We start from the raw sequence: 7742 nt of genomic DNA, 5'->3' as shown, positions 1-7742 counted from the left end.
AGAAGGGTCCTCTGTAGAACTTTCCTCTGTAGAACTGTCGTCTGTAGAATGGTCCTCTTTAGAACTGTCGTCTGTAAAACTGTCGTCTGTAGAATGGTCATCTGTAGAACTGTCTTCTGTAGAACTGTCGTCTATAGAACTGTCGTCTGTAGAATGGTCATCTGTAAAAACTGTCGTCTGTAGAACTGTCCTCTGTAGAACTGTCTTCTGTAGAACTGTCATCTGTACAACTGTCGTCTGTAGAACTGTCCTCTGTAGAACTGTCCTCTGTAGAACTGTCGTTTTTAGAATGGTCGTCTGTTGAACTGTCGTCTGTAGAATGGTCCTCTGTAGAACTGTCGTCTGTAGAACTGTTGTCCATAGAATGGTCGTCTGTAGAACTGTCGTCTGTAGAATGGTCCTCTGTAGAACTGTCGTCCATAGAACTGTCGTCTCTACAACTGTCCTCTGTAGAACTGTCGTCTGTAGAACTGTCGTCTGTAGAACTGTCCTCTGTAGAACTGTCTTGTGTAGAACTGTCATCTGTAGAACTGTCGTCTGTAGAATGGTCATCTGTAGAACTGTCATCTGTAGAACTGTCGTCTGTAGAATGGTCCTCTGTTGAACTGTCGTCTGTAGAATGGTCCTCTGTAGAACTGTCATCTGTAGAACTGTCGTCTGTAGAATGTTCATCTGTAGAACTGTCCTCTGAAGAATGGTCATCTGTAGAACTGTCCTCTGTAGAATGGTCCTCTGTAGAACTGTCCTATGTAGAACTATCGTCTGTAGAATGGTCCTCTGTAGAACTGTCGTCTGTAGAACTGTCGTCTGTAGAACTATCCTCTGTAGAACTGTCATCTGTAGAACTGTCATCTGTAGAACTGTCGTCTGTAGAATGGTCGTCTGTAGAACTGTCGTCTGTAGAACTTTCGTCTGTAGAATGGTCCTCTGTAGAACTGTCGTCTGTAGAACTGTCGTCTGTAGAATGGTCCTCTGTAGAACTGTCGTCTGTAGAAGGGTCTTCTGTAGAACTGTCATCTGTAGAACTGTCGTCTGTAGAATTATCCTCTGTAGAACTGTCTTCTGTAGAACTGTCATCTGTAAAACTGTCGTCTGTAGAATGGTCGTCTGTAGAACTGTCCTCTGTAGAACTGTCGTCTGTAGACGGGTCCTCTGTAGAACTGTCGTCTGTAGAACTGTCGTCTGTAGAACTGTCATCTGTAGAACGGTCCTCTGTAGAACTGTCGTCTGTAGAACTGTCCTCTGTAGAACTGTCCTCTGTAGAACTGTCGTCTGTAGAATGGTCCTCTGTAGAACTGTCGTCTGTAGAACTGTTGTTTGTAGAACTGTCGTCTGTAGAATGGTCATCTGTAGAACTGTCGTCTGTAGAACTATCCTCTGTAGAACTGTCTTCTGTAGAACTGTCATCTGTAGAACTGTCGTCTGTAGAATGGTCGTCTGTAGAACTGTCGTCTGTAGAACTGTCGTCTGTAGAAGGGTCCTCTGTATAACTGTCGTCTGTAGAACTGTCGTCTGTAGAAGGGTCCTCTGTAGAACTGTCATCTGTAGAACTGTCGTCTGTAGAACTATCCTCTGTAGAACTGTCTTCTGTAGAACTGTCATCTGTAGAACTGTCGTCTGTAGAATGGTCGTCTGTAGAACTGTCGTCTGTAGAAGGGTCCTCTGTATAACTGTCGTCTGTAGAACTGTCGTCTGTAGAACTGTCATCTGTAGAACTGTCGTCTGTAGAACTGTCCTCAGTAGAACTGTCTTCTGTAGAACTGTCATCTGTAGAACTGTCGTCTGTAGAATGGTCATCTGTAGAATGGTCTTCTGTAGAACTGTCGTCTGTAGAACTGTCATCTGTAGAACTGTCCTATGTAGAACTGTCTTCCTTAGAACTGTCATCTGTAGAACTGTCGTCTGTAGAATGGTCATCTGTAGAACTGTCCTCTGTAGAACTGTCCTATGTAGAACTGTCTTCCTTAGAACTGTCATCTGTAGAACTGTCGTCTGTAGAATGGTCATCTGTAGAACTGTCGTCTGTGGAACTGTCGTCTGTAAAATGGTCCTCTGTTGAACTGTCGTCTGTAGAATGGTCGTCTGTAGAACTGTCCTCTGTAGAACTGTCGTCTGTAGACGGGTCCTCTGTAGAACTGTCGTCTGTAGAACTGTCGTCTGTAGAACTGTCATCTGTAGAACGGTCCTCTGTAGAACTGTCGTCTGTAGAACTGTCGTCTGTAGAATGGTCATCTGTAGAACTGTCGTCTGTAGAACTATCCTCTGTAGAACTGTCTTCTGTAGAACTGTCATCTGTAGAACTGTCGTCTGTAGAATGGTCGTCTGTAGAACTGTCGTCTGTAGAACTGTCGTCTGTAGAAGGGTCCTCTGTATAACTGTCGTCTGTAGAACTGTCGTCTGTAGAAGGGTCCTCTGTAGAACTGTCATCTGTAGAACTGTCGTCTGTAGAACTATCCTCTGTAGAACTGTCTTCTGTAGAACTGTCATCTGTAGAACTGTCGTCTGTAGAATGGTCGTCTGTAGAACTGTCGTCTGTAGAAGGGTCCTCTGTATAACTGTCGTCTGTAGAACTGTCGTCTGTAGAACTGTCATCTGTATAACTGTCGTCTGTAGAACTGTCCTCTGTAGAACTGTCTTCTGTAGAACTGTCATCTGTAGAACTGTCGTCTGTAGAATGGTCATCTGTAGAATGGTCTTCTGTAGAACTGTCGTCTGTAGAACTGTCATCTGTAGAACTGTCCTATGTAGAACTGTCTTCCTTAGAACTGTCATCTGTAGAACTGTCGTCTGTAGAATGGTCATCTGTAGAACTGTCCTCTGTAGAACTGTCCTATGTAGAACTGTCTTCCTTAGAACTGTCGTCTGTAGAATGGTCATCTGTAGAACTGTCGTCTGTAGAACTGTCGTCTGTAAAATGGTCCTCTGTTGAACTGTCGTCTGTAGAATGGTCCTCTGTAGAACTGTCGTCTGTAGAACTGTCCTTTTTATAATTGTCGTCTGTAGAATGGTCGTCTGTAGAACTGTCGTCCATAGAACTGTCGTCTGTAGAATCGTCCTCTGTAGAACTGTCGTCTGTAGAATGGTCCTCTGTAGAACTGTCTTCTGTAGAACTGTCATCTGTAGAACTGTCGTCTGTAGAATGGTCGTCTGTAGAACTGTCGTCTGTAGAAGGGTCCTCTGTATAACTGTCGTCTGTAGAACTGTCGTCTGTAGAACTGTCATCTGTAGAACTGTCGTCTGTAGAACTGTCCTCTGTAGAACTGTCTTCTGTAGAACTGTCATCTGTAGAACTGTCGTCTGTAGAATGGTCATCTGTAGAATGGTCTTCTGTAGAACTGTCGTCTGTAGAACTGTCATCTGTAGAACTGTCCTATGTAGAACTGTCTTCCTTAGAACTGTCATCTGTAGAACTGTCGTCTGTAGAATGGTCATCTGTAGAACTGTCCTCTGTAGAACTGTCCTATGTAGAACTGTCTTCCTTAGAACTGTCATCTGTAGAACTGTCGTCTGTAGAATGGTCATCTGTAGAACTGTCGTCTGTAGAACTGTCGTCTGTAAAATGGTCCTCTGTTGAACTGTCGTCTGTAGAATGGTCCTCTGTAGAACTGTCGTCTGTAGAACTGTCCTTTTTATAATTGTCGTCTGTAGAATGGTCGTCTGTAGAACTGTCGTCCATAGAACTGTCGTCTGTAGAATGGTCCTCTGTAGAACTGTCGTCTGTAGAATGGTCCTCTGTAGAACTGTCATCCATAGAACTGTCATCTGTAGAACTGTCGTCTGTAGAACTGTCGTCTGTAGAATTGTCCTCTGTAGAACTGTCGTCTGTAGAACTGTCGTCTGTAGAACTGTCATCTGTAGAATGGTCATCTGTAGAATGGTCATCTGTAGAACTTTCCTCTGTAGAACTGTCGTCTGTAGAATGGTCCTCTTTAGAACTGTCGTCTGTAAAACTGTCGTCTGTAGAATGGTCATCTGTAGAACTGTCTTCTGTAGAACTGTCGTCTATAGAACTGTCGTCTGTAGAATGGTCATCTGTAAAAACTGTCGTCTGTAGAACTGTCCTCTGTAGAACTGTCTTCTGTAGAACTGTCATCTGTACAACTGTCGTCTGTAGAACTGTCGTCTGTAGAATGGTCCTCTGTAGAACTGTCGTCTGTAGAAGGGTCTTCTGTAGAACTGTCATCTGTAGAACTGTCGTCTGTAGAATTATCCTCTGTAGAACTGTCTTCTGTAGAACTGTCATCTGTAAAACTGTCGTCTGTAGAATGGTCGTCTGTAGAACTGTCCTCTGTAGAACTGTCGTCTGTAGACGGGTCCTCTGTAGAACTGTCGTCTGTAGAACTGTCGTCTGTAGAACTGTCATCTGTATAACGGTCCTCTGTAGAACTGTCGTCTGTAGAACTGTCCTCTGTAGAACTGTCCTCTGTAGAACTATCGTCTGTAGAATGGTCCTCTGTAGAACTGTCGTCTGTAGAACTGTTGTTTGTAGAACTGTCGTCTGTAGAATGGTCATCTGTAGAACTGTCGTCTGTAGAACTATCCTCTGTAGAACTGTCTTCTGTAGAACTGTCATCTGTAGAACTGTCGTCTGTAGAATGGTCGTCTGTAGAACTGTCGTCTGTAGCACTGTCGTCTGTAGAAGGGTCCTCTGTATAACTGTCGTCTGTAGAACTGTCGTCTGTAGAAGGGTCCTCTGTAGAACTGTCATCTGTAGAACTGTCGTCTGTAGAACTATCCTCTGTAGAACTGTCTTCTGTAAAACTGTCATCTGTAGAACTGTCGTCTGTAGAATGGTCGTCTGTAGAACTGTCGTCTGTAGAAGGGTCCTCTGTATAACTGTCGTCTGTAGAACTGTCGTCTGTAGAACTGTCATCTGTAGAACTGTCGTCTGTAGAACTGTCCTCTGTAGAACTGTCTTCTGTAGAACTGTCATCTGTAGAACTGTCGTCTGTAGAATGGTCATCTGTAGAATGGTCTTCTGTAGAACTGTCGTCTGTAGAACTGTCATCTGTAGAACTGTCCTACGTAGAACTGTCTTCCTTAGAACTGTCATCTGTAGAACTGTCGTCTGTAGAATGGTCATCTGTAGAACTGTCCTTTGTAGAACTGTCCTATGTAGAACTGTCTTCCTTAGAACTGTCATCTGTAGAACTGTCGTCTGTAGAATGGTCATCTGTAGAACTGTCGTCTGTAGAACTGTCGTCTGTAAAATGGTCCTCTGTTGAACTGTCGTCTGTAGAATGGTCCTCTGTAGAACTGTCGTCTGTAGAACTGTCCTTTTTATAATTGTCGTCTGTAGAATGGTCGTCTGTAGAACTGTCGTCCATAGAACTGTCGTCTGTAGAATGGTCCTCTGTAGAACTGTCGTCTGTAGAATGGTCCTCTGTAGAACTGTCATCCATAGAACTGTCATCTGTAGAACTGTCGTCTGTAGAACTGTCGTCTGTAGAATTGTCCTCTGTAGAACTGTCGTCTGTAGAACTGTCGTCTGTAGAACTGTCATCTGTAGAACTGTCCTCTGTAGAAGGGTCCTCTGTAGAACTTTCCTCTGTAGAACTGTCGTCTGTAGAATGGTCCTCTTTAGAACTGTCGTCTGTAAAACTGTCGTCTGTAGAATGGTCATCTCTAGAACTGTCTTCTTTAGAACTGTCGTCTATAGAACTGTCGTCTGTAGAATGGTCATCTGTAAAAACTGTCGTCTGTAGAACTGTCCTCTGTAGAACTGTCTTCTGTAGAACTGTCATCTGTACAACTGTCGTCTGTAGAACTGTCCTCTGTAGAACTGTCCTCTGTAGAACTGTCGTTTTTAGAATGGTCGTCTGTTGAACTGTCGTCTGTAGAATGGTCCTCTGTAGAACTGTCGTCTGTAGAACTGTTGTCCATAGAATGGTTGTCTGTAGAACTGTCGTCTGTAGAATGGTCCTCTGTAGAACTGTCGTCCATAGAACTGTCGTCTCTACAACTGTCCTCTGTAGAACTGTCGTCTGTAGAACTGTCGTCTGTAAAACTGTCCTCTGTAGAACTGTCTTCTGTAGAACTGTCATCTGTAGAACTGTCGTCTGTAGAATGGTCATCTGTAGAACTGTCATCTGTAGAACTGTCGTCTGTAGAATGATCCTCTGTTGAACTGTCGTCTGTAGAATGGTCCTCTGTAGAACTGTCATCTGTAGAACTGTCGTCTGTAGAATGTTCATCTGTAGAACTGTCCTCTGAAGAATGGTCATCTGTAGAACTATCCTCTGTAGAACTGTCTTCTGTAGAACTGTCATCTGTAGAACTGTCGTCTGTAGAATGGTCGTCTGTAGAACTATCGTCTGTAGAACTGTCGTCTGTAGAATGGTCCTCTGTAGAACTGTCCTCTGTAGAACTGTCGTCTGTAGAATGGTCCTCTGTAGAACCTTCGTCTGTAGAACTGTCCTCTGTATAACTGTCGTCTGTAGAACTGTCGTCTGTAGAAGGGTCTTCTGTAGAACTGTCATCTGTAGAACTGTCATCTGTAGAACTGTCCTCTGTCGAACTGTTTTCTGTAGAACTGTCATCTGTAGAACTGTCGTCTGTAGAAGGGTCATCTGTAGAACTGTCCTCTGTAGAACCGTCGTCTGTAAAATGGTCTTCTTTTGAACTGTCGTCTGTAGAATGGTCCTCTGTAGAACTGTCGTCTGTAGAACTTTCGTCCATAGAACTGTCATCTGTAGAACTGTCTTCTGTAGAACTGTCATCTGTAGAACTGTCGTCTGTAGAATGGTCATCTGTAGAATTGTCCTCTGTAGAACTGTCCTCTGTAGAACTGTCGTCTGTAGAATGGTCCTTTGTAGAACTGTCGTCCATAGAACTGTCGTCTGTAGAAGGGTCTTCTGTAGAACTGTCATCTGTAGAACTGTCGTCTGTAGAATGGTCATCTGTAAAACTGTCCTCTGTAGAACTGTCGTCTGTAGAATGGTCATCTGTAGAACTGTCGTCTGTAGAATGGTCATCTGTAGAATGGTCTTCTGTAGAACTGTCGTCTGTAGAACTGTCATCTGTAGAACTGTCCTATGTAGAACTGTCTTCCTTAGAACTGTCATCTGTAGAACTGTCGTCTGTAGAATGGTCATCTGTAGAACTGTCCTCTGTAGAACTGTCCTATGTAAAACTGTCTTCCTTAGAACTGTCATCTGTAGAACTGTCGTCTGTAGAATGGTCATCTGTAGAACTGTCGTCTGTAGAACTGTCGTCTGTAAAATGGTCCTCTGTTGAACTGTCGTCTGTAGAATGGTCCTCTGTAGAACTGTCGTCTGTAGAACTGTCCTTTTTATAATTGTCGTCTGTAGAATGGTCGTCTGTAGAACTGTCGTCCATAGAACTGTCGTCTGTAGAATGGTCCTCTGTAGAACTGTCGTCTGTAGAATGGTCCTCTGTAGAACTGTCATCCATAGAACTGTCATCTGTAGAACTGTCGTCTGTAGAACTGTCGTCTGTAGAATTGTCCTCTGTAGAACTGTCGTCTGTAGAACTGTCGTCTGTAGAACTGTCATCTGTAGAACTGTCCTCTGTAGAAGGGTCCTCTGTAGAACTTTCCTCTGTAGAACTGTCGTCTGTAGAATGGTCCTCTTTAGAACTGTCGTCTGTAAAACTGTCGTCTGTAGAATGGTCATCTCTAGAACTGTCTTCTGTAGAACTGTCGTCTATAGAACTGTCGTCTGTAGAATGGTCATCTGTAAAAACTGTCGTCTGTAGAACTGTCCTCTGTAGAACTGTCTTCT

The sequence above is a fragment of the Oryzias latipes genome, chromosome 12, assembly GCF_002234675.1.
Source record: "Oryzias latipes chromosome 12, ASM223467v1".
Lineage (NCBI taxonomy): Eukaryota > Metazoa > Chordata > Actinopteri > Beloniformes > Adrianichthyidae > Oryzias > Oryzias latipes.
Note: the sequence above shows the minus strand (reverse complement) of the source record.